General features: G+C 44.5%; 1 protein-coding gene across 4 annotated transcripts in view; it reads right to left on the bottom strand.

The window, feature by feature from the left end:
• Nucleotides 1–27,710, bottom strand: part of KCNAB1 (potassium voltage-gated channel subfamily A regulatory beta subunit 1) — a 163,904-nt gene that overhangs the window by 73,990 nt on the left and 62,204 nt on the right. The window contains exon 1 of one of the 4 annotated variants that reach the window (XM_066619811.1): nucleotides 23,660–23,739. The exons of the other annotated variants lie outside the window; for them this stretch is intronic. The gene's annotated coding sequence lies outside the window, so the exon portion shown is untranslated. Of the gene's footprint in view, nucleotides 1–23,659; nucleotides 23,740–27,710 lie in introns of those variants that run through there. 4 annotated transcript variants of the gene reach the window in all.

The raw sequence follows: 27,710 nt of genomic DNA, 5'->3' as shown, positions 1-27,710 counted from the left end.
AAATTGACAGGCATAGAATCAGGCAACCTCTCTGTTTCTGAATTACTTCTCTCCAATCCTGATGCACCTAGGTAGTCTCCAGAGGCACCTGGCTTATCTCTTCAGAACCAACCTGTAGGTTACTTCTCAGAGACACATCCTAGCGAGTCAGTAATGCTTTACGGCAGTGATTTTCAACTTTTTTCATCTCACACTGACAAGGCACACCATTAGGTTTTTTATTGACAAGGCACACCATGCTGCCAGTGGGGGGCTCACACCCCCCATTGGCCCTACTAACACATGACCTTCCTGTGGCACACCTATGGACCAATCGCAGCACATCAATGTGGTTGAAATTTGTGCTCTACGGGTTTCATTTCAGATGAACAGGACCCACTGCATTCTGGTTCCACATCCACCTGAGTGGCAATCAATTTCGATATTTGGCTCCGATTGGACTTGCTTCATTCCCTTGGTTTTGATGCCTGCCTGCACAATGGTGGTGTGTGGAATTGAAAATAATAATAATAATAATACAGATATTTATATACCGCCTTTCTTCGTCTTTATTCAAGGCGGTTTACATAGGCAGGCTTATTTAAATCCCCGTAGGGATTTTTACAAATGAAAGAAGGTTCTTTCTTTCAAGAACCACAACATTCAGGTGTTTCTCTCTGATCTGGTCTCACATTCTGGACTCCATCCTCCCACGCTCAGAGCAGATGGAATAGCTTGGCTTCAGCTTATCAGCTGCTTCAAGGTCGCACGGTGCTGGTGGCCTCAAACTGGCGACCTTGTGGATGCTATTTTCAGGCAAATGGAGGCTCTACCCTCAAGACCAGACCTCCTGCCCAGAAGTACAAAGTCTGTAACCAGAAACACAAACATGTTCACACCAAAGTGTCCAAGAATGTGATGCAGCTTTTCTGACACAGAAACACCAAGTGCCAGGGCAGAGCAAGACATGTTCACAAAAATAAAACACAGTGACCAAAACTGCACTTTTTCTTCCAACCTGTTGGTTGTGTTGTGACTCAGAAGGAAGGTCAGAAGTGATTCAGACTGAACTTGATGCTTATTTTTCCACAAAATATACACATGCTTTTGCAATACTGTTTCACCTCTTTTTTCCATAACTGTGTTTTGTTTGTCCACCCCCAAGTCTTTTGGATAGGTTTGTCTTCACTTTTTCATTCCAGTATCCCCCCAGTCTTTCCCAGAAAGCTTGGATTTATCTGAAGCAGGTAATTAATCTCCTGTCCACTGCTCCACAATCCTTTTCCCTTTTCCCAAGCATATTGGGGGCTTGTGCAAACTCTATTATTTGTAATGATTATCTTTGTACTGTTTACAAATTTTCTATCAACAAGAATATGCAAAAGACTGAGCTGTTGACAAAAGAAACCCGATTCATTTGTGCCATGGGCCTTAGGCAGGCCACTGTTACCTGACCCCATCCAATCTGTAATATATAATTGCACTGACCTATCACATAGATTGTGGTAAGGATTACTGTGGCAGTGAATGTGAAGTGGGTTAAATACACTAAGGGTGAAGGTGGACATACAGAAGACCCCTGTATCTGTGAATCCCTTAACTATGAATTCACTTATCCGCACATTGCATCCCCAGACCCCCTCAGCGCACGCTCCGTGCCCGAGTGCCCCTGGAAAGTGGGGAAAGGCATCCACTCGTATCTGCAGATTCAGATATCCACAGGGGGTTTCGGAACAGAATGAGGAGATGTGAAGGAGGAGATGTGGAGGATTCATTTGCAGAGCACCCTTTCCCCACGTTTGCTCCTGTAAAAACACATGCAGAGCCTGTTAATGGAATCCTAATTGCCTCTTCCAGTTCACCTGTTTCAACTTCAACTAAGCTGCCTGCTAACCTCTTCTCTGTAACATATACTGTCCAATCAGACACTAGTTCCAAAGTGTTTAATTTTCTGAATTATTTTTTTTTACTGTTTTGAAACTGCTTGAAGAGGGGAGAGAATTGGTTTAGGCTGCAGTCCTATACACATTTACTTGGGAATAACTCCCACTGAACTGAATGAGCCTTACATCTGAGTTACTATGTACAGGACTGCACTGTTAGTGACTAACACAAGGGTGTTAGCAGTGCTAGCACATTCATGTTTCCCTTGAACCCAAGCCAGAAAAGAAGTCTATATATCTGTCTAAACAGCAGCCAGTATATTGTCAAAGAGGATCTACTACTAAGGCTATGTGTGATTATCTTCAACCAAAAGTAGTATATAAATGTATTGGCAACCTTCAGTCTCGAAAGACTATGGTATCGCGCTCTGAAAGGTGGTTCTGGCACAGCGTCTAGTGTGGCTGAAAAGGCCAATCCGGGAATGACAATCCCTTCCACACAGGGAGCAAGTGCAGTCTGTCCCTGGTCTGTCTCCCTGGCTATGGGCCTTCCTTCTATGCCTCTTAGCCTCAGACTGTTGGCAAAGTGTCTCTTCAAACTGGGAAAGGCCATGCTGCACAGCCTGCGTCCAAGCGGGCCGCTCAGAGGCCAGGGTTTCCCACTTGTTGAGGTCCATCCCTAAGGCCTTCAGATCCCTCTTGCAGATGTCCTTGTATCGCAGCTGTGGTCTACCTGTAGGGCGCTTTCCTTGCACAAGTTCTCCATAGAGGAGATCCTTTGGGATCCTTTGGGTATCCTTTGGGATCCTTTGAGTATATAAATACTGCGTATTATTATTATGTGTGTGTCATAAAAGCAGTCATTTTCCTTTATTCTCCATTTATGCTCATTTTTCTAACTTAAAAGGCCGGTTTTAAATGCCTTGTCAAGATACAGAACGATCAGCTTTTACATCTTAATACTGTGATAAATTCCTTAAAATATAGTTATTAGATTTTATAACTATACAAAACTACAACAAGCTCTGGCTATGAGACAAAATCTCTCCCCCCTCCCTCCCCCATTACTCATTAGTCATCATGCATAGTATTTAAGACATGAATGCAGCAGCATTACACTGTCTATATGGATCAGAAATAGTTGAAACATTTCTGGCAGGAGAGATCAAGACTGATCTCATGGGATGATGATACCTAATTCAATGAAATGTTCCACCCACTATAACATGCTCTTTAGGGAACTGCAACTCAGCTTATCTTTTGAAATATTAATAAGTGCTGTTGTGCCTTTTTTAAAAAAAAAACAAACCAATCCCCATCAGGAGAATCATTAAAGTGAGTACAAAATTGTAATTAGTTATTTACTAGTGAATTCCTGTCATTATGAGAGGACACGTGTGTACTGTAGTGAGGACCTATATATCTTACAAGGGCCTCTAGGACTGTGGGCAAGATGTCTCTACTGACACATTTGCCCACCTCCCACACCACATTTTGGCAGTAGTGGCCAAATCCAGTGTCAGGGATGAAGAGTGTGTTTTGCCCCCCATGGCAATGCCCAGGTGCATCCAATATTTCAACTTTATTATCAGTGGATGCAACTTATTATCAGTGGATGCAACCATTATTATCAAATACTAAAATTTAAAGCACACACCTACAATAGTTTAGCTGTAATAGTAAAGGTCATCTAGTGGAAATTGGCTGAATTTGGTATTACATTACTCTTGCTAGAACCCCCATAATCCAATGCTATGATATAAACGTACAAAGGTAGAATGCAATCTCAGGATCTCTTTACAACTGGCATAATACCCTGTTAAGGGTTCTTGACAATACCCTCTAGTTTCAGGACATGAGAAATGCTTTGCTGGATCAGACCGAGACCTACCTAATTAATACAACAGTCTGCATGTACAGGTGAGCACCCGTATCCACAGGGGCTCAGTTCAGGACGCACGCACCCCACGGATACCACAAATCTGTGGATACCAGGGACCCCAAGGATGTATTATTCATAAGGCTGACTAGGCTGAAGTCTAGGGGCCCCACAAGGACTAGGGGCCCATCATTTTTTTTCACTGAGCAACTGTTACCTGCGCCCTTTTATTGACTTCCAAATAATACAGTATTGAACAATTATACTCCTAAAATATGCGGAAGAGTTACACTTGCACAATAAAAAGTTTTTAAAATTGTGAATAGAATTCAGCAGGAGACCATCAAAATGGATATAGGGCTACGTAGTGCAGTCTAGTACCTACTGTAACAGGGTCAGGCTGTCAGCTGAAGTCAGGCGAAAGACTGAAGTGCCAGAGGGGGCCTGAAATACCTGAAAGCCTCGTGGCCAGGCCATGGGTAAATACGGCCTGGAGGACCCACTTAAAAAATGTTTATAATTTTAAAAGGCCCAAACAGCTTTCTCTACTATTGTGCAGTGAAACACCTGTGTTTTGAGGGTTCCAGGCAGTCTTCTGGATATATGAGAAGAGTACACTGCAGACATCTTTTGATAACACAAAGATTTATTTCTAACTGCTCATTGGAAAATCCCAGTACATAAACTTTCTGGGAATATCACCCAACCATCAAATTGGCAACATACTTTTGTACACCTCCTTCAGAAGTGCAGGCAGAGGCTTCCTCCAGGATATTTACATTGCCACTATAGCCCCTTGACCAATTTGTCCCAATTTGCCTCTGTAGTTGGGACAGGTTTGACTGAAGCTTACCTGTTTCCTTCTATAGTTTCAGCAAGTTAAGGAGCAACATGCAACTGCTAAAGGGTCAAGCCAAAGTGGGAACTGGAAAAAACTAGCTCATTGGGAGCAGCTAGCTACTTTCTTCAAGCATATTTTCCCATTGCCAGCTCACAAGAACTGAGCCCGTCAATTAGGCTGGATAATTTCGGCTGGCATTGTAAAATTTAAGTCTACTGTAGGTATATGGGAAGATTAAATTATACAGCTTGTTAAAGCAGTTTGTTCAATTAGTTTTAATATTATAATCAATTAAGCTAAATATGTGGTATAGCTTATTTACCTAGTAGTTGGCAACCTTCAGTCTCGAAAGACTATGGTATCGCGCTCTGAAAGGTGGTTCTGGAACAGCGTCTAGTGTGGCTGAAAAGGCCGATTCGGGAGTGACAATCCCTTCCACACTGGGAGCGAGTGCAGTCTGTCCCTGGCCTGTCTCCCTGGCTATGGGCCTTCCTTCTTTGCCTCTTTGCCTCAGACTGTTGGCCAAGTGTCTCTTCAAACTGGAAAAGGCCATGCTGCACAGCCTGCCTCCAAGCGGGCCGCTCAGAGGCCAGGGTTTCCCACTTGTTGAGGTCCACTCCTAAGGCCTTCAGATCCCTCTTGCAGATGTCCTTGTATCGCAGCTGTGGTCTACCTGTAGGGCGCTTTCCTTGCACAAGTTCTCCATAGAGGAGACCCTTTGGGATCCGGCCATCATCCATTCTCACGACATGACCGAGCCAACGCAGGCGTCTCTGTTTCAGTAGTGCATACATGCTAGGGATTCCAGCACGTTCCACGTTCCAGCACGTTCCAGCACGTTCCAGCAGCTTATTTACCTAGACACATGAGATCCTCATTATTAACTGATTGCTGTTTTAATTTGACAGTATCTACTTGGAAATTCATTATTGGGGCAGTTTGTAAGATGAATGAGTAAGATTCAGATTTATTGTGTGGAACATTGATTATTTATTGATATTTGCTCTGATGCCTCTTCATTATGAATTTCTGGATATGTATTATCTGGGTAATTAAATTGTAGCATTTTTTCTCCCAAGACCCCTTTTATATTTTTAAATAAAAAGTTGAATCATCAGAACTGTGTTTAGGTCAGAACTGAGCAAAGTCAGTTGACTAAAGCAAAGCGTTCTATCTCTTGTTCTTCCTTAAAATGTGAAGCAGTAAATTAATGTGATGTCTACTTCTTCTGGGTACTAGCATTTATTTAGAAAGAGATGTGCAATTTCAAGATGAAAGGTTACAGCATAGAGCATCCCTAGGATGGAGTTGGATGCGCCTGGGAAAGGGGACCATGAAATAGCAATGGGAAAGATTATTTACTTGTATAAGTAAAGGCCTTCATGCCTTCCCAATGGTTTTCTAATGCAACAATGCAGACACAGCGATGGCTCTGATCCATACATAGTGCTTTGCATGTGTGCATAGGGCTATCCCTAAAGCTGAAATGAATAACTAAGCATGTGTCTATCCCAGCCCTGTTGAACTTTACATTTGAGTATTCCTCATAAGACTCTTTACCTCCTGGAAGCTAGTCTGCCCATACCAATCTCATCTCATTGGGAACCCCCTCTGAAGCGTCCAGAGCAGTGGTTCTCACACATTTAGCACTGGGACCCACTTTTTAGAATGAGAATCTGTCAGGACCCACCAGAAGTAATGTTATGTCCAGAAGTGATGTCATCAAGCAGGAAATTTTTAACAAGCTTAGGCTGCAATGCTAACCATGCTTACCCAGGAATAAGTCCCATTTACTATGATTGTTAGAAGCATATACATAGCACACTGTTCAAAGTATAGATCTGCAATATTTCCCCAAATGCAATCACATCCCATGGTAGCATCAAGGCTAATCTATTAAAAATAAAATACTGAAATGAATGGGGACCCACCTGAAATTGGCTTGAGACCCACCTAGTGGGTCTTGAACCACAGTTTGAGAAACACTGCTCTAGAAGAATCCTTGATTTATTTGGAATACAGTTTGGAATACAGTAACAGAATTCTAAATAAACTCCTAATTTATTTGGAACTGTTGCAGTATTGTATTGTAATATATCTCAGTGATTTTCAACAAGCGTGCCATGACACACTGGTGAGCCATGAATGGTCCACAGATATGTCATGGGAGTTTGAGGGTCATTTATTAGTAGGACCATTGGGGGATGTGAGCCCCCCACCAGCAGTATGGTGTGCCTTGTCACTTGTCAAAAAACTGATGTCATGCCTTGACAATTTTATCACCTTGTCAATGTGCCATGAGATGAAAAAGGTTGAAAATAGCTGATGTATCTTGTTGCTTTTATAAGGTTGCATTAATGTGTTGATTCTACAAGGATGGTGAGAATGTGTGTGTGTTGTTTTCTTTTAACTGCCTGAATGGATACATGAATGTAGCAGTCACTTGTAACATGGCTGTGTAGGAAGTGCTAGGCTTCCATCATCAATGTGCTGAAATGTGATGTTTGCGATGAATTCATTCCGTGATCCAGGCCAGTATTTCAGAATGCCGTGGATTAATCTTCGTTCATCCCAAGACATAAACTCGACTTGATGGACAAAGTAAGTTCTAGAAGGTAGGTAGTCTATCTGTTGCTGTATACGGAGAAAGAACCATAACATTGAGCCTTCCATATTTTAAGGGTACACTATTCTATACCTTGTCTTATTCCTAAGAACCCCTGGCCCTCTAATTACTGGGTTCATGTAGTACATGACCCTCTAAATGCCAGTCTGGCACAAAGAGATTCAGGATCCCTGATTTAAACTATACCACTATCCTAAACAAAATATCTACCTCTTGAGACTGCAGGTGCCTCAACTTTCCTTTGAGCCTTGAGTTTAACAAGCTACACAGTTTTTAATGTTTCACAGCTTTTTAAAAATAGAAACAACATTGCTTTCTATCCACAACATAGCTTTTGAGGATTTAGATTTGTCTCCTAGATGTCCCAAAGGAGAAGATGTGCTTGATTTCCTCTTTTTGCCAGACTCTCTTGGTATTCACTTAGCATGCTATCAGCGAAGCATTTTGCAGATATACTCTTAATAAAGACACACATATTTTCATCAGGTATACGATTGCACTGCAAGATGTTCCGAGGCACAATATATTTTTTTTGCAAGTGAAGATTAGTGTTGCCTTGGCAGCAGAGGAAAAACTCTTCTGTACTCATTTTAAATACACAACAGAAACGAAACTTCAAAAGATTATTTCACCATATATTAAAAATTAAGCAAACTGCAGCATGTTCATTTTTCATGCAATGCAAACTGTCAGGAAACCTCCAAGGCCCAGAGAATTAGTCACTAAAATGGTTCAGCATATACTTAACGAAGTCAATCACTCCAGGCAGGGGGGCAAAGCAAGGCTGACTAACGATTTGTAGGCACGACAGGCCTAAAGAGCATTGCCTTTCCAACATACTTGTGGGACTCAAACTACCACACGGAGAACTGAAGAAGAGTGACATCACAACAATATCTGAACATGGGTTGTTCTGATGGGACAAAATCGGTTGGCGATCTCATATTCACAGCTAGGTGTTTAGAATTGCAAAATAGTACAAAAAACAAGTACAGAGAAAGTACCAAAAAAAAAAGTGTCCCTGGCTGATCATGCTGGGGGATTTCAATGCTGAGGTCCCCAAGGTAGGTCCGGCTCAGGATTTCACGGCTGCCATGACAACCATGGGCCTGTTTCAGAGAGTTGAGGTCCTGCCACATGTTGCTGGGCACATGCTGGGCCTGATTTTCACTGCTAGGCAAAGGGAAGATTATCTGGTAGTGGAGGAGATAAAGGTTACTCTTTTGTCACGGACAGAACATTACAAAATTTTTTAGGATTTAGAGTGATTTATGGCACCTAACCTCCAGGTTGGTGACCTAATGGTATAGTCTACTCCCAAAGGGTGGTGGATCCTCCTGAGGCTTTGGGGGATTTTCCTGCAATTCACCCCCTGCTGTGGTTGACCTCTGGAATGGGGAAAAGGCTAGAGTGGTGGATCAAATAACTTGTATGTGACCTCAGCTGGGTCATAGAGTCTGGTCAGCTCTTTGGTTTACCAAAGACTTCGGATAATGAAGTGGCTTGGCAGATGTCAAATGTGCCAGTAAAAGCATCCCTGGTGTGGACAGAGCTTACCGTTCCACCCAGTGGGCCTCTTCATTTTGGCACAGATTGCCCCAAACTTTGCAGTGGCCAGCCACTTCCAAGTTCTATTGCTCAGCAGACTGCAACCAGATTTCCAGGCATGCACGGTGGGCTGATGCAAAGGTTGGGGACAATCTGTGCCAGAATGAAGATACTCCTGGGGGAACAGTAAGCTCTGTTCACCCGGGGAAAGGATCGCAGCAGGTATTGGATCTAGCCCGTGGGCTGGGGTTTGGCACCTGCTGGTCTAGAGTAATGGTGAAGGAAGGCGTGACAAATCTGATGGAACACAGGCTAGAGCACAATGCAGTACCTACTCTGCAGCGGTAGCGAAGACTTTCTTCTTCTCTGCCACCATTGTGCCTGCAGAATGCTGTCTAGCAGAGCTGTACCACATTGGTGTGGAGTCTGTTACACTTCAGGAATATTCTTCTAATGCTCACTGCAACTCAGCTTGGACTCTGTATTGACAGGGTCAATAGATGTCCCTTGAGCAACCAGTTATTTGGGTTTCTTTTCCATTTATACAGCCTGAGGATGTGGACAGGATTCTCTGGATTGTGCAGCCTCCTGCTTCTCTCAATCCTTGCCCAGCATGGCTCTTACAATCGGCCTGGGGAAGATGTTGGTTGAATGGGTGGGGCGGGGAGCAAATTTATTTCAAAGGAAGGAGATATTGCCAAAAGCCTTAAAGGGGTGGTAACCTGCCCTCTCCTGAAGAAGCCCTCCCTAGACCGATGGTTTGGGATCGTTTCCAATCGGGGTCCAACAGGAACTGAGACAACCAATCAGAGCATGGATGACCAAAGACAAAAGTGCAAGGTTTTGTTGTATTTAAAAGGCAGCTATACCTGTGGAGATTCATAAGCCTGGTTCTAGATCAGTATTTGGCTTAACAGACTACTCCAGAGGTTCCCAAAGTATGCAGTGCACCCTGGGCACTGTGGCACACTCCCCAGGGGACCCTCCTACCAGCTCTCCTGGGTGCTGCCATCTTGGATTGCATGAAATTTTGCGAGATTTGGGTACAGCCATCTTGGATCACAAGATCTTGCATGATTCGTGATGGAAGTGGATCACACAAGATCACACAAGATCTTGCATGATTCGTGATGGAAGTGCCTGGCTGAGCTAGGAAGAGACTGTGGGTGCGTGGCGATGCCGGCAAGTTTGGGAACCACTGGTTTGGGAACCATTGGTAAGTATGAGATGCAGACAAGAAGTCTGTGATCATATTGTGAAAAATGCCATAATTCAGGGGCCCTGTGTCAAATTTCAGTGTGTGTCAGGACAAAGATGTACCACAGAGACTCACAGCTTGGAGTTAGATATATTTGAGAAAACATAGTGTCTTGTAAGAATATTTTTTGCAGTTGTTTCTTATTCCTTATAAAAACAGAAAATATTAAAACCCACTAGGTCAGGGGTGCTCACACTTTTTTGGCTCGAGAGCTACTTTGAAACCCAGCAAGGCCCGGAGATCTACCAGAGTTTTTTTTACAATGTTCACGCCATCATAACATATAACATTTATGTGTACAATGTATGTTGGTGTACCTTGAGCCCCACTGAGTATAACAGGACTTACTCCTGAGTAGACATGCCTAGGATTAGGCTGTGAGGCTGCAATCCTAGCCACATGTACCTGGGAGTAAGCCCTATTGAGTACAATGGGCCTTACTCCCGGCGTTTCCTCCCAGAGGCACCTGAAAGGGGGGAGGTCGGCACTCCGCGATCTACCGGTAGATCGCGATCCACCTATTGAGCACCCCTGCACTAGGTGCTACTCCTGAGGAACGGTTGCATGTTGTCTGAACCACAGAAGGGTTGGTGTCGGTGTGTGAAGGCACCCTGCTCTCCCTCTCTACATGGTGCCCCTGTCAGAAAGCTTCACACAAGCTGTGCAGCACTTGTGTTTGTTCAGCCTGTCACACCACTGGCTGTCGAATCTTTATTTACCTACCACTGAAAACTCAAAATTCCATTTGAAGCTCTTCTGCAATATCACAGCAGATATTTCAGGGCTCTCTCCCTGTGATCACAAAGTGAAGGGTGAGGGAGGGGGGAAATCTCTGTTCTCTGACTCAGAGCTGGTATTGTTTAACTGCATTTATTATCACTTCCTTTGTTAAAACCTACGGCTTCATCCTGGATGGTAAAACTTAATTCCTAAGTTTGCAACAGGAGCTTGTACAAAACTATGTGATTGCAGTGTACAAAGAGTATAAACAGTGTATTTGAGCATAGTTTCTGAGCCTGCATTTGAAATTGTCCTGGTTTCTCCAGTAAGCAGCTTTTGCAAACTGACAGCTCACGACTACATTTTCTTATGTTTCTGGGCTGTTTCTAAATGACATTGGTGCAAATTATCAGCAATTTCTACAGTATTTCTGACCTTCTAAACTTTTAATTTGGGGGGGGTGTGTGTGTGTCAAAATTTCACAGATGCAGCTGGAAGGGATAGACAAAACAGACTGCATAGGTCTTTTGTAGACATGGGGAAGCTAGAAGAAAGTTAGCAGCAACTGCATTTCCTTATGTCCTGGAAAAGACACTCATTCAGGAATAATTTTAAAAAATGTCATGATATAAATGACTCACTTGCTTTTTTCCTGGGAGAATACAGAGGGGGATAGAGAAAGGCAGAGGGACCGCAAATTCTGATTTTAGAAACTCTGGATCAGTGCCTGCCAGGCATTGCCCAATCCTTCCTAAATACCCTACATGGCAATGAAGAGTGCAGTGGCTTCTGCTACATCCTGTAAAGGATTTTTGGGTTACTGGAGGTCTCCTAAGGGTAAGGTGTAAGCTTTACTTCTGCAGGATAAGCTCCAGCAGCTTCCATGTGTCAACTCGGACCTGTGCCAGCGATATCGCTGGCGTAAGTCCACGTTGATCCATGCAGGTGCATTAGACACAGGAAGGGGAATTCAGTGTGTGCCGCCACCACTGATCCTGCACAAGCCTTGGTCCCATCAAACCCACCTCCCCATCTCTGTCACTAAACTGTTCTGCACACCCCCTCCCCTGTTCCCCCTCTGCTTCAGTCCCCTCACTGCCCTCCTCCCACACCCTGTGCTGGCGTGCACAAGGAGCACCCTGTGCTCCCACACCTGTTACCTCTGCCAGTGGGTCTGTGTCAATCCACTGACGTGTGTGGAAAGGGTTCAGACGTCCCACCACTATGCTGGCTGCTTATGCTGCGCAAAGCGCATTATGACACTTTTGCGGCAGCCAGCACTGGTGGAGCACCTGTTCCGCCAGCATTTTCTTCGGTTGGAATAGGCCATAAAACATGAACCAGGAGCTGCATGGTTCCTGGGACCAAGTTTACTAATGAGTAATCTACTGTTGACTGTACATGCTCAGGCCTCAAAGCCCTGTTCAAATGTAGAAGGGAATCAGGGTATACAAAAACATTGGCACCTGCAACTTGCAGGCAATATGAAGTCTTTAAACTGGACAGGCCTCGAATAAATACTAAAAGCCTGGGCTGCTGCCTTTGACTGGACATGTTATGCTTAGCCATTCAGAGCCCCATTTAGCCACAAGTAGGAACAGGGATGTAGAACATCAGCTCCCAAGATTGGCAGACAATATGACATTTCTTCGTTGGACAGGAGTGGAATAAGTATTAGAATCCTTGTCTGGTCAGCAGGGTAGTGCTATCTGACTGCTACATTTTTCCAATGGCCTTCAGGAACCTTGAGCTCTCTCCAGGTATAGATCTGGGTATGCCTGGTTACAGTCATGGCTCTGAGAGGGAACAGGCACTCATCAACACGTATAATCCATAAGTTCACTGCTAATTTGAGACTGCTGAGAATGTAACAACCGAATGTTAACAACCGAATCCTAAACTCACCCACCTGTACAGTAAATCAGTCGGATTGCAGCAAGCAACAGAATTGATTCTCATAGACATTCCTCCCCCCTCCCCCCCCCGACATGAACACAGCTAGACTTTTTCCATGGATTTTCCATGGTGTTCTGAGATGAGATTTTATTAATTCTACTTTTGTTTTGTTTGCTGTGCAGCACATATCAGTAAAGCAACTTTTTAAGATAATTTGAGTTGTAGATTTGGGTATGAATTCACAAGGGCAGCCCTGTTACGTGAAAATCTCCTTTTTCCTTCCAAGTTGTGATTTTGTATGTATTATGGACAAAAACTCATGCAGGTCAAACCTTCATGCAGGTCAAATACAGGACACCCTTCCCTCCAGTACACTTTTCCAAGGCCCTGGTAAAAGTCACAAGTTTAGCAAAGCTCATGGTGATTACATCCCCTCCTCCTGTCAAGGAATGTCTCCTGATTCAATCACTGTTATGCAAAACAAGCATGCACCTCTGGAGGAAGAAGTCTATTGTTCTATTGTTGTAGCTTTATCACTCTTAAACTCCTTATGCAAACTGCCTCCCTCCCCCAGTCATGGCCGATACCCAGTCTTCATGTTCTTGCATGCTCCACGTGTCCTACTGTGTATAATGAGCATGCACATCTAGGACAGATCTAGGTCACATCCGGGTCATTCATATCCAGCTTCCAGGTCAGCCAAGCCCCTTTTAAGAGAGAACTCCACCACATGGCTCTCTCTCTGGCTGCCCCCTGCAAGGCAAAAAGTCCTCCATGGGACTCTCCCCTTCCCTACTGCTCCCCGGGACAGGTAATTATCCTGTGTTTCTGAAATTCCTTCCCTTCTTCCCCATCTATTCCTCCCTTCTTCCCCCATCTTTAGTTAGCAAACTGGGTTTAGCAGATTAAGGAACCCCTAAAATCCTTCCCTACAACCTATCCGTTTCTGATTCCTTCTTGGATGCACCAAATACATAGCACATGCAACCACCATAAATGCTAGCTACATTTTTCAAGTACTAGAACCGAGAAATGTATTATATTTACCTTTGTGTGTTTTGTAATAAAAATATAATCTTTGATTGAATGTTATCTTTCTCCCAGTCTCCTCTTTAAGCTATACAAGGGAATTTCTCTGCATTACGCTGTTTTGTTATCCAGCCTGCGATCCTAAAAGTTTCCAAAAGGCTAATATACTAATTCCCCTAAACAAAATAGCCCTTTTTGGTAACAGCCCAGCTAGCAAAAGTTGCTGAACAGTCTGTGGAAACAGTTGTTCACAGTTGTGAATACCCTGGAGGCTTAGTTGGCACTCATGGAAGAGCTGTTAAAATATGCCTGGCTGTGGGTGGATAATAAGGCACATGGGCAAGAGGAGTTACATGAGTGCAAATTATTAAGAGACCAAGCAAGGCATCAGCAAGAATAACCTCATGTTGACTTTTTCTCCAAGTACATTAAAATCTTTCAGACTAATCCACAGTACACCCTAGCACTCACAAATCTCTTCCACCCACTTATGTGAAACAGGCAGAAGTTGCAGGAGGAGGGAGGAAACCGCACACTCTCTTCTTAATGTGGGATGGGTACAGGGCCTCCATAGATGTGGCAGGGTAAATTGGGTCTCCCTCTGCATGCATTTGCTGATGCAATTGGGATCCTTCTGCATGCCCCTCCCCTGCATACATTTCATGTGCTCATGCAGAAAGGAACATAAGAACAGTCCCGCTGGCATGTTCTCCTTGTCTTCCTGCAATGCAGAAGGAGTCACGAGTTACCTGACCAGCAGTAGAAATAGAGGGAAGTGTTAAGGCAGTGCTTCTCAAATTGTGGGTCGGGACCCACTAGGTGGGTCGCGGGTCAGTTTCAGGTGGGTCCCCATTCATTTCAATATTTTATTTTTAATATATTAGACTTGATGCTACCCTGGTAAGTGACTGCATTTGGAGAAATGTGACAGACCTGTACTTTTAACAAGCTGCTCTGTATATTCTTTTAACAATGATAGTCAATGGGACTTACTCCTGGGTAAGCGTGGGTATGATTGCAGCCTTGGATTGCTAAAAATGTTCCTGCTTGATGATGTCACTTCTGGTCATGACATCATTTCTGGTGGTTTCTGACAGATTCTCATTCTAAGATGTGGGCCCCGGGGCTAAATGTGTGAGGACCACTGTGTTAAGATGTTCATGAAGGCTGCAATCCTATGCACATTTTCCTGGGAGCAAGCTCCACTGACCACAGTGGGACTTCTGAGGCGACATACATAGGACTGCACTGGTTGACATCTAGCAGCAGAAATTTGCAAACAGCTCCAAAACGGGCTTTGCTGTCCTGGTTTGGCCGGCCCTCGTAAACCATGGTTTGCATGCTGGTACATAAGAACAGCCCCCCTCTCCCCCAGAGAGCCTGCATGTGCAGGGGGTGTGGGTGGGGGTACAGCTCCCCCAGAGCCCCTTCTGCCCCACTGACACCTCGAGGGTGCAGTCCCCCTGCAAGCACCCTGTGGCTGAGCAAGGCCACGGCATCTGCCCAGTGCTCACCTGCCGCAGGGGCTTGAAAAGGAGGGAGGGACCCAGGCACCGCAGTCCGGTCCTGCAGCCCCCTCCCCTTGGGGGAAACATCAGATCCCGATTTCTGACCTCTGCCAGCGCCAGTCCTGACGGCTCAAGCCCGGCGCTCCTCACTTCCTCTCCACCCCTCGGAAGCGGAGGCTTTGGTCCGGCTTTCCTCGGAAGTGACTTTCCTTTGCTCCCAGGACAGCAACTGTTACCCTGCACATGCCCAATCTTTTCTGAACTCAGAAGCTAAGCAGGGTCAGGCCTGGTTAGTACTTGGATGGGAGACTGCATGGGACTACTGGGTGCTGTAGGCTTATACCATCTTTCGAGACTGAAGGTTGCCAACCATTGCTCCCAGGAAAGTATGGCTGGGATGGGTGCCTTAGAGCCCACCCCCCTGCGTGTCTACTCAGAAATAAGCCCCATTATGGTCGATGAGGCTTACTTGCGCTGGATCAGGCCATAGGCCCATCTAGTCCAGCTTCCTAGATCTCACAGTGGTCTACCAAATGCCCCAGGGAGCACACAAGACAAGAGACCTGCTTCCTGGTGCCCTCCCTTGCATCTGGCATTCTGACATAGCCCATTTCTAAAATCAGGAGGTTGCACATCCACATCATGGCATGCAGATATTCCCTTGCCTGATTGGGGCCCTTGAATTACATCTCCCAAAGCAACTGGCAAGGAATGAATCTAGCAAAATTCAAAGCAGGTGTGCCTGTTTTATGGGTGTCTAACAAACACTCAATTCAGCAGAAATCTTCCTAGCAGGAATCTTCAGTTTGATATTGATACTTTCCTACACCATGGCTACAGTATGGACACAAGAAACAGAGAGGAGGAAAGGAGATTATTAAAAAAAATTAAAAAAGAAGACAAACAGCAATCACCGTACAGGAGATGCAAAGGTTGGTTGAGCTCACCAGACATAGTGGCACTTTCAAGTGGTGGTTCTCTGACATTTAGTATGGAGATCAATTTTTTTTTTTAAGAATGATAATCCTTTGGGACAGGAACTCTCTTTTTATTTATTTTGCTATATAAAACCTTTCGTGAACAGGTTTTGGTTTTTTTGCTCAAAACTGGTATATGAATATTGCTAATAATAATAGTAGGCTGTGAGCCAGGATCTTAGTACATGTGGGAACATTCAGGGTGTACATCACAGAGCCAGGAGCTCAGCCTATGGCGTGGTCACCATATAACCAGCACGGGAGACTGTGCTTGTTGCTGAAGTCAGGTATGCATGGGATCCTATTTGATGCTTACACTTTGCCAATGATGCAGGACAGACTTTAATTTTACAACACACCAACATTAAAGCCGTCATGTGGATTTGTATAATGAAGTTACAGTCAGAGGAAACAGTCAGGTTTCAGGTTTCACGCAGCCAAGGGTTTCATGCAGGTTTCATGTAGCCAAGGGTGCTAGAGTCTAGGTGGTCAGATTCTGAAAGGGGCGGGAGGAAGGCAAAGCGAACTGTAAAGAGGCTGCTATGACAAGCTATGCAGACTGGAGGAGCTGTTATATAAGGCCAGCCAGGCCCCTCTTGGTTCCCCAGATTACCTTGGCTGGCTAGTCTAATACGCTACTGTACACCTTTCTGGCTTGACCAACAGTTTCTTCTTTCTGTGCCCAGACACCATATTCCCCAAGTTGAGATTCTTGACACTAACAACTCCATATGGAATGACCCAATAGTAGAAGTGAAATATCCAAATAAAGATATGAACAAAAAGGAGGGCAGATTCCCTCCCCTCCCCAAAAAACCCGGAAATACTAGTTAGCTGAATACATCGCCCAGTGAGATGTCACACAATGTCATGATTAATCAAGTGTGATAAAAACCATTCGAGTTTTCCCTCCGGGACTGACCACAATGATTCCCAGAAAGCCTGAAAAATGTGATCATTATTTATGAACAGGAAGGACTTTTTTCTATCAGTTCTGCCCTAAATCCTGTTCATCTCAAAGGGATTTCTGGATTTAACTACCTTGGAAATCACTGCCTCTGTTGCTACCTGTCATCTCTGCTCTTCTTCATTCTAGCTCTGCTCTTGCAAAACACTGGAATTAAACAAATTCTATGAGTAAAAATTGATACAAAATGAGAAAACGAACATAATTCTAGTGTCTATTAAAAGACATGGGATACATACTGAAATGAATGCATCTTTGGAAGGCTGAATGGTTACTGGGAACAGCGAAGGGAACAAATAAAAACTATAATAGCTCAGTGTTTTTCTCTAGAATGTTCCTATTAGCTTATTGGGACTCCTTCAGAGGAAGTGATTGGAAAATTACAGTCTAAAGCATGTGAAGTACACTTCTGGAGGTGCTTACGGCCTGTCAAATCAAATATAACAAAACAGCCCAATCCTATTGGGTGCTTAAGATGGCGGATCTCACGATCTGCCACCATTAAGTGCTGATGAGAGGCGTACAAAGACACACTGCTGTCATGGGCTGTGGGACCACCAGCACTAACAGGAGGAGGCCCTGTACACACTCCAACAGTCCACCCAGGCTGTGACCAGACTGCCCTCCTTTGCCTGGAAGTGGATATGGACTACTGAGGTTTTTTTTGCTATTCAGCTGCTGGTTCAGTAAAGGGAAAGTAGGGAGTCGATAGGAGGGTATAGGAAATATGCATAGTAACATAAGGGCTTAGTGAACCTTGGCAACATAATGCAGGCAAATCTGCCTTTGCTTTCAGAACACATTCTGAGCCGCAGCCTTGATTCACTGCCTGGTACCTACGTAAACAGGATGGGCGACAGTGTTTTAGAGACGCGCTTCTTATCCAGGAATGTGTTGTGGTCAGCTAGAGCCAGCTAGTTGCCAGCTAGTGTTATCTTTGTAACCGAAAGTAACCTAGCTTGTTCTGTGCTGCTTGAGACTCAATAAAAAGGCTTGTTGGAGGCTGGGCAAAGATCCTCTCCTTTCCAGCTTCCGGCTTCCTCTCTGCATCTACATTTGAATCCATGTCTGCCATCTCATTCATTGCTCTGACTCCTTGCTGCTCCGGTTCCTTCTCTCAACCCCCCTCATTAGCTTCTGAGCCTGCACTCCATCAAGCAACAAGGCTCTAAGCCTTGGGTGCTTCCCAAAGTAGCATAGCATTGCTACAGGAGGGCATATACAGTACCCACTATGTGCTACTCCCCCCTTTGGTCAGTCTGACTTCTCTTGGGATCCACATTTTCTCCCCTTTCCCTGACAGCCTTGTTGGTCAACATAAAAAGCATCAGGAGGATGCACACATGTTTGTAATATCAATAAAACAATATGTGGGATGATTTCACAAATGCCTCGATATGATTTATTTTCACATTCGTTCATAGCATGTGTTTTGGCTGACAACAGCTTCTGTGTGCTGCTGCTCAAGTCGTACACTTTGTTGATAAAGGTGCTAAATGGACTAATTAACATTCCTACACAATTATGACTGCGTCTTGGGAAAAATGCCCAGCTCATTAAATAATTGAGATTTATGATGGCACCGTTCAGCTTGATACACTCCAAAAACTGGCCATACTTGTCATTGGCTCAGTTGCGATAGGATGAAGTCCTGCCTCTTATTTCAGCACTGGAAAGGAAAAATATCCTGTTCCTCTTGGTCAAGTGAGGGTTCTTGTCAGAGTGTTTTGATTGTTATTGTTACCACTTCTGCCAGGAACAGATTGATTCTTCCGTAAAAATTATAGTTATATGTTATTTATTTCAAAAATCTATTTACAGTAGTGAGTTTCACTTGCTACCGGAGAGTTCAGAGAGTCCAATGATGGAGACATGCGATATGACTGTAAATGCAGCTTAGGTGAGAAATACAATCTGAGGGTTTTTATTGATTTATTACAGTACAACTTACATAAATGGCATTGAATTGATTTTTATAGTTCAAAAACAGACAGATCTCTGCCTTCCCCTTAGCTTAACATCTAAGATTGACACCAGGGAAGACAAGAGTTTGAATTCTCATTCTTCCGGTTAAACACTATAGGATACAACTGGGAGTGTCCTGGAGTAAGGCAGATAGATAGCCCCTCCACCCAAGCCAAGACTGTACTATTGATTGATAGCATCAAACCCCAATGCACAGCCAACACCTGTCCTTTTTCTTCAGCCCCTGACTCTTGGCCATCTGAAAGATTCCAAAGAGGAAACACACCATCACTGACATGCCCTCTGAAGTGCTGTTGAAGTGGCCACCTTCCCTCTTTTTTTGCTTTGCCAGCTGTGAGCATTTGATGTCCTGTGAGCAGACTTGACAACTGCAATACCTATTTTCCCTCTCACACTGGTTTCCCATCAGTGCCATGTCACTGACTGCAAGGAGTTGCTCTCAATTTCCACTGATGCAAGTGAGAAGAAAGCATTTATTTTATACCAAGGGAGTATTTGGTGGCAGAATAATACTGGTGGCTCTGGTGGTTTCTCCAGACAAAATGAGCTTAGTGTCCTACTAATAGTTCTCACCCCTCTATGATTTCATTTCTGGTATTTTTCTGTTACCTTGGAGAAATGTGTGTGTGTGTGTTGTTGTTGTTGTTCATGCAGTTGTTCTCTCAATAGCCAAACCTGCATTTTGCAATAACATCATGACCAAGGATATCAGCAGCAAGAACACGTGCAGAATGCCAACCCTTTTGCTTCTGTTTCCACCATGCCATGAAGCAAACACGACTCCGAGGCATTCAGAAGCATTCAGGCAGGCTGGGTGAGACAAAGACGGCCTGCTGCCGCAAGCAACCCCAGCACACAACCCGCAACACCACAGATGGAACTGGGGCATTCCTCCAGAACTTCTTGGACCACAATTTTGCCCTCCACTTCACAGGGCTGAACTAATCTTCCATCTGATCCATTTGACCTGTCTGTTCTACAGTTAAGTTGTTCAAGAAGTAAGATGTAGGGATGATCAAAAGGATAGTGCTTGGCAGAGAGTGGAATGACAGCTTCCAGCCCTGCCAAGCTCCGGAGTCAACTGAAGCATTTCCAGAAGTGGGGTGTCTTACGCCTCTGAATACCAGCTGCAGGGAAGTAATTCTTCACAAAGGCAGCTGGTAATCCCCTGTCTGAACAGGATGATAGAAAAGATGGGCCTTTGGCCTGATCCAGCAGACTTTTCTTATGTATTTCCTTCTGAAATTTGCTCCTAGAGCTGACTTATAGTGGATAAAAGAAACACTGCAAGTCAATTATGCCTTCACATACCCAAAATCGGTGTATTTATATTTAGAAGCTTTAATTATTCTTGCTATCTTTTGTGTGCAAGGAACTATTAGCTCTAATATATAAACTTAGCTGAATAGGCTGAATTTGAAGCTCATTAGGTGAAGTTCTGGCTTGACATTATACAATTCTCCCTTCATCCCCATCTGACAAAGAAAAAGAGAAGATGGGGGAAAAAAAATCCCACCAAGCATTTAAATGAAGCTTCAACTATTGTTGCAGCCTCACTATGTACCGGAAAGTACATAATAATAATCTGAAATAATATGCGCCCTTTGCCATCATATGACAAGGTGTCATTGTGCAGGGCAACACAATAGCTCTAAAATGGTTAATTAAAAAAAAGTTATACATCCGATGTTTCAAAAATCCAAAGCTGTACTTTTCCATTTCTTTTTTTCTTTTCCTTTTAAAGACTTGGTAGGATTTAAATGCATTGGTTCTAATAAAGCAAAGTGCAACTGCAAATGTTTGGAATAAGTGGACTTGAAAGACAGAGTTGCTGGGCATTTGGATAGGTTTATTGTATTTGGCAAAAGCTTGCTAAATTTGTAGCACACCAGGTGGTCTACCATGAGCTGGACTCCCATTTTTCCCTGAAGTTACACGGGCTGCAAAACAGAAGATGTATCAAGCACCCAGCACATTGAGGGTGGTGTTCCACACACAGCCCAAGGGCCACAAACACACACAACTGGGGCAAGTTTGTGAAAATGTGCCTCTGGATGATAATATTAAGACCATTTTTCACCTCCAGGTTGAAAATATACTAAGATGGTGTTTCACAGACTGTGGGTTGGAACCCTGAGACAGTTCATGGCTGAACACAGTCATGTTCTGGCAACTCCTGCAACGCCGCTGGAACCAACCGTATTGGCTTCTGCCTTTCCATTGGACCATTTCAGCAACATGGAGAGGGGGGATTTGCTGCATGGGTAACAGTCTATCCTCCATATCTACTTTACCCAGGCTTCACGCACTGGAGAGGATACTCTGCTCCAGAACCACTATTCAGAGCGCAATACCATAGTCTTCCAAGACTGAAGGATGCCAACAAGGGTTGGAACGCACTAGGTGGGTCACAAGCCAATTTCAGGTGGGTCCCCATTCATTTGAATATTTTATTTTTAATATATTAGACTTGATGCTACCATGGTACAAGACTGCATTTGGGGAAATGTTACAGACCTGTACTTTTAACAAGCTGCTATATATAGGGCGCAATCCTAACCCACTTTCCAACACTGACATTTCCAGTGTTGGAAAGTAGGTTAGGATTTGGGTCATATTCTTTTAACAATGATAGTCGATGGGAATTATTCCTGGGTAAGTGTGGGTAGGATTGCAGCCTAGGATTGGGCAGGACATCTGGTCTAGAGGGTAGAGCCTCCGTCTGCCTGAAGATAACATCCACAAGGTCGCCAGTTCGAGGCCACCGGCACCGTGGGACCTTGGAGCAGCTGACAAGCTGAAGCCGAGCAATTCCATCTGCTCGGAGCGTGGGAGGATGGAGGCCAGAATGTGAAGCCAGATCGGAATGAAACACCTTGAATGTAGTAGTTCTTGAAAGAAAGAACCTTCTTTGAAATTATAAAAATCCCTATTTAGGGATTTAGATAAAGCCTGCCTATGTAAACCGCCTTGAATAAAGTCTTGAATAAAGACCAAGAAAGGCAGTATATAAATACCTGTTATTAATTATTATTATTATTATTATTATTACTATTATTATTATTATTACTATTAAAAAATTTTCCTGCTTAATTATGTCACTTCCAGTCATGACATCACTTCTGATGGATCCTGACAGATTCTCAATCTAAAAAGTGGGTCGCGGTGCTAAATGTGTGAGAACCGCTGTATTAAGGTATGAAATAAGAACCATTTTACATGACCCCCAAAGCAGCTGAATTTGTGACGAATTCAAAGATCCCTGCCCTCACAGTGAAGGATTCATTCAATCACAAATCATTGGTGACCAGATCAATTTTCAGTGAGCAAGGAGATGAGTGGGAAAAATTATTACAGCCCTCATCACATGCTGGAAACCGATCTGGCTGCAAAATGGACTCATCCAGTGACTATTTCACACCTTCCCACCCATGACTTCTCATCAGTTTTAGGTTATGCAAAGCATCCCTAAATTCATTTGGGGACAAGGCTCCAGTTCTTACTTACAGAAAGATATACTAATGTTCCTTGTTATTTGCTAGTAGTTTAGTAGTCTTTGCCTACTGCCAAGTCAGAGTTCAAATTCACTCCCCAACAACTTGAGAGCTTATGAGTATCAAATCACAAATATCATCATGTGATTTGTTGCATGTTGAGAATCTTAATGCCCTTTCACACATTATCCAGGGCAAACCTGGGTCTTCCATCCAGTTTCCATTCAGGAGGAACTGCATCTAATCCTGACTCCTTGGTGAGTGGATTTGTAGGATACCCATGTATATCACATTCAAATACTGTAACATTTACCTTTTATAAGGAATTCCACCTTCCCACTATCTCAAAATTGTGCTCAAGGCAGCTAATAACAAACAGCCTATGAAAGCCCAATACAAAATACTTGAAGTGTTGGGCAGCCCAATCTTTTCAAAATCCCTGTGTGGCAATGCAGTGGTGCTGACCTGGCTACCACTATCCCACAGGAGGATTTCTGACTGCTGGAGATATTGGAGTAAGGGGACACTGCCCCCTTGCTCCGGGGTAAGCTCCAGCAGCCGTTAGGGGGCAACTCAGACATGCATTGGTGATATTGCTAGTACAAGTCCACATTGAACCATGAAGGGTCCAGGTCCAGGAAGGGGGTTGGAATTCAGCGTGTGTTACTGCCACCGAACCCACCCACCTAGCCTGATTTGTCCTCTCCTCTATTCCTGTCCCGGCCCATTCTATTTACCCCACCCTGCTTCCCTCCAATTCCCTACTGGGCTTATCTGGACCGATGGATCTTCGGCCACCCGCTGACATATGGGAGGTCATTCTGGTCATTCCATTGCTTTGTGACTGCTGTAAAGCAGCCTCTGCCAAAACAACACTAGTTACACCAGCAGCATGGGGGATAGGATTGGGCCATCAGATGTACACTTAAGAATGTCACATGTGAAGAGGCAATTAGAAGAGGAGATAATGACAAAATAATTGCTGTCTGAACGACATCCTGCTAATGCTTTTTGACCACCATGTGAACTATGGTCAAAATTGCTACAGCCAAATCATGATACACCCACCTGCACTGCCAGTGTCATAAGAGATTGATATCAATCTTTTCCACGGTCTCTGTCCCAACATCCTGCTTCACTGTACTGGGGTTCCTTGGGGCTCACCAACTATAGCCCTCAAGCCCTACAAAAGAATACACAAATGGACAATTCCCCACATATGACTCCAAAGTATCAAGTATTTGCTTCAAGTATTTGAAGCTGTCCTATACTGAATACAGGCACACACCACTTAACAACCTTCCTCTTAATGACGGACCACATATATGACGACGGTCAAAATACAGCAAAGAGGCTCTTAATGAGGCAGTCGGGACTCCCATAGTCTGTTGCACTGTTGGTTTATACAATAAAGAAGCTCTTAATGCATAGAAAGGGTAATCAGTCTCCAGTAGCCTGTGCAGCCAGCTAGTTTGTGGCAGGGAGTATCTGTTTACACAACAAAGGCACTAGGTTGGGCTGAATGTTCACTTAACAACCTAATCACATAACAATAGGGACTGGATAACATATTCCCATTGTTAAGTGGCATACACCTGTACATTGTCTTATACCTATACATTGGTTCTTCAGGGTCTGAGACTGTTTCAGCACCTCCTACCAACAACCCTCTAACTGTAAATACCAGGAATTGAATCTGAGGCCCCATAGTGTTCTTCCACTCTATATATTCCAATGTACCTTGGAATTGGGCATAGAACATAGTAGTCAGTTTTGGTCTGGGGGTCTTTGCCTTAAGTGTTTGTGCATTCAAAATATATGTACTTGCAAACAGATGAAACAACGAATCAGTGTAGCAAATCACCTTCAATTTACACAAGGCAGGGATATGGTGCTCAAGATGATCTCTCTGGTTAAACATATGTCAGTGTTATGAGAAGGGATAGAGAAGCCAGCTCTCACTAAAACTATTCATAGGGCTTTTCCCCCTAACATCATATAAGGTTGGAAATTCCTAGAGGCCCTAATAAATTCTCCCAGATGCTTTCAGTACTCATCTGGAGATTGATGCTTAAGGGTTGGCAACCCTATGGGCAGGTCCCCAGTTTCAAGTAACAAATTGACTTCATTGAGCAGGCTCACTTCCAAAATTGTGAGTCATCTCGCCTGTATCTTTGGGCAACCCTAGTTTTCATGCCAAGTAGGAGGAGACTGAACAAAATGTGCACATTTCCAGATAATGTTCATCTAGTTACAATTTTGGTTTTGGTTAATTACATAGTAGAAACAAAAAAAGAACTCAAAGATGAACCAATCAATCAATAGACTGCCTTCTAGTCAGAATGCCTTCCCTACAGAGATAGCAAACCACCACATGATTTTTACTATGACACCATCACCTAGAAAATCCAGCCTTGAGTGATGGCTCTGCATTCTAAATGTGCACAAGCCACATGGATGCATCCCACCGACCACATGGTGGGAGTTAACGGCAATATTGTGATCTTTGCCAGGTTGGAATGCCAGGCTTCAGAAGGCGTGAATCACTGCACTGGGATGTTGATTCATCAGTGGCTCAGTCTAATCCCAATTACTGTCACAGGCAACAGAAAAGAAAATGGCTCTGAGATCAGAAATTTGGTGCAATTCTCTTTGCCTCCTAGATAACACGAATTCAGGTAAAGAAACAGAAGGGCACGTTGTCTTTCTTAAAGGGGCTACTTCAGGGCAGGAGGTCTGGTCTAGAGCTGGGATCGGCAACCTGTGTTTTTAGAGCCACATGCTGCTCTTTCAGCCATCTGCTCTGGCTCCTGCAGGCTGGGATTTAAAGGGGCAGGACCGTGGGCTGCTGCTCTGGCTCCTGCAGGCTGGGATTTAAAGGGGCAGGACGGGCAGCTGCTGCTTTCCCCTTGGGGGGAGCGGGAGATTGTTTTGTGCTGCGGAGGAGGGAAAGGGGGGCTTGGCCGCTTCTGCCTGGGAAGATGGTGTGCTGGGGCTTCGCCTGCTCCCGTAATGCGCTGTGCACCCTCTACGTCGTATATATGGTGAGTGTGGCTGACAGCAGCCAGGCTCCCCTCCTGGCTTCCTGCCACCCTGAGTGTGGCTGGCAAGGGGTGGGGGCGCCAGGCAGGTGGGCTTCCAGTGGGGGGTTGGTGGGGGGCGCAGAGGCAGGAGGGGGAGCCCAGGCAGGGCTGCCTGGGTGGGGGGAGGCAGGGGCAGCTCCCAGGAGAGGGCAGAAGGCGCCTGCAGTCCCCTTGTGGGCATCTCCTGTGCACACAGCTGTGGGGTGGGGCTTGGCACAGTGAGGCAATGGGGATGACCTCACTTTTGTCTTGTAGGGCAATAGGTGAGGCAGAGCAGTGGGAGAGGGGGGAAGTGTTGACTTTGCCAGGGTGGGTGGGTGGGGAAGAGGGAGGCTGTGGAAGGGCTGCCTGTGTAACTCCATCTTTACCTTGCTTTTCTGGGGTGCCATGGGGAGCAGGAGGGCAGAGATGGGGCTGTGGGAGCCTTAGAAAGGGGTGCTCTTTCAGGAGCAAGAAAGATGGGGGTTGACCTGGGGAAAATGAAGAGTGCTAAATTCAAGGGTGCTGTCTTAGCATGCATCGTCCCAGTGTGTGCCCAGGGTGACCAGAGGTCCTCTTTTTCCAGGACATGTCCTATTTTTTAGCCCCATGTCCTGGAAAAGAACTTAAATGTCCTGCTTTTCCCTGTGAGCAGGCAACGCATCCCCTCTTGAAATTAATAAATTATATGTAATACAGTTTTAAATTCAATAATAAGTAATTTTAAATTAGGCACATGAGATCATAATACAATATATAATAAATATATAATCTATATATTGATCAATATATAATCAATATAGATGAGTGTTTTTAGCTTTTATTTTGTGGTCCTACATTTTTCTTCAATATCCTACATTTTGGGGTGACTTGTCCTCTTTTATTGTTATGACATCTGGTCACCCTGTGTGTGCCTCAGTGCCATCTCAGGGCCCAGTCCTATCCAGTTTTCCAGTGTCGGTGCAGCCATTCTAATGGGGCATGCACTGCATCTTGTAGTGGGGAGTCAGTCACAGAGGCCTTCTCAAGGTATGGGAACATTTGCTTCCTTACTTCTGGGCTGCATCAGTGCTGGAAAGTTAGATAGGATTGGGCCCTCAGTCAAGATATATCTATCTTGACAATAAGTATATTGTCTGGTTAGCACAGGAAGGGGAGCTTGCAGCAGATCATAAAGGTAAAAAAAACTATATATGCAGTGTTATCTTCATTTTAGATGTCAAAAGGGTTTTGTGACTCCTGAGGTTTTCTTTTCTCCAGAAAACGGGTCCAAACGGCTCTTTGAATGTTTAAGGTTGCCAATCCCTGGTCTAGAGGGTTGAGCCTCCATTTGCCTGAAGATAACATCTGAAGGTCACCAGTTCCAGGCCACCGGCACCGTGCGAACTTGAAGCAGCTGACAAGCTGAGCCGAGCTATTCCATCTGCTCTGAGCATGGGAGGATGGAGGCCAGAATGTGCGACCAGATCAAGGAAGAAACATCTGAATGTTGTGGTTTCTTAAAAGATAGAAACCTTCTTTCAAATTGTAAAAATCCCTATGGGGATTTAAAATGCCTGCCTATGTAAACCGCCTTGAATAAAGTCTAAGAAGAAATCTGAGGACCAAGAAAGGCGGTATAGAAATACCTGTATTATTATTATTTATTATTTATTATTCTCCACATCAGACCCTTTTGACATCCGAAGCGGAGTGAAGCAGGGCTGTGTTCTTGCGCCAACCTTGTTTGGGATTTTCTTCGCTGTCCTGCTGAAGCAGGCCTTTGGAACTGCAACAGAAGGCATCTATCTCCGGACCAGATCAGACGGAAAGCTCTTCAACCTCTCCAGACTGAGAGCAAAATCCAAAGTCCAGCTGAAATGTCTGCGTGACTTCCTCTTTGCCGACGATGCAGCTGTCACTACCCACTCTGCCAAAGATCTCCAGCAGCTCATGGATCGTTTTAGCAAGGCCTGCCAAGATTTTGGACTGACAATCAGCCTGAAGAAAACACAGGTCATGGTTCAGGATCTGGACTCACCTCCCTGCATTACAATCTCTGAGCATGAACTGGAGGT

The sequence above is a fragment of the Tiliqua scincoides genome, chromosome 3 (assembly GCF_035046505.1).
Source record: "Tiliqua scincoides isolate rTilSci1 chromosome 3, rTilSci1.hap2, whole genome shotgun sequence".
In the NCBI taxonomy this organism is placed as follows: domain Eukaryota; kingdom Metazoa; phylum Chordata; class Lepidosauria; order Squamata; family Scincidae; genus Tiliqua; species Tiliqua scincoides.
The sequence above is the reverse complement of the archived record's forward strand: the minus strand, read 5'-3'. Positions and strand labels throughout refer to the sequence as shown.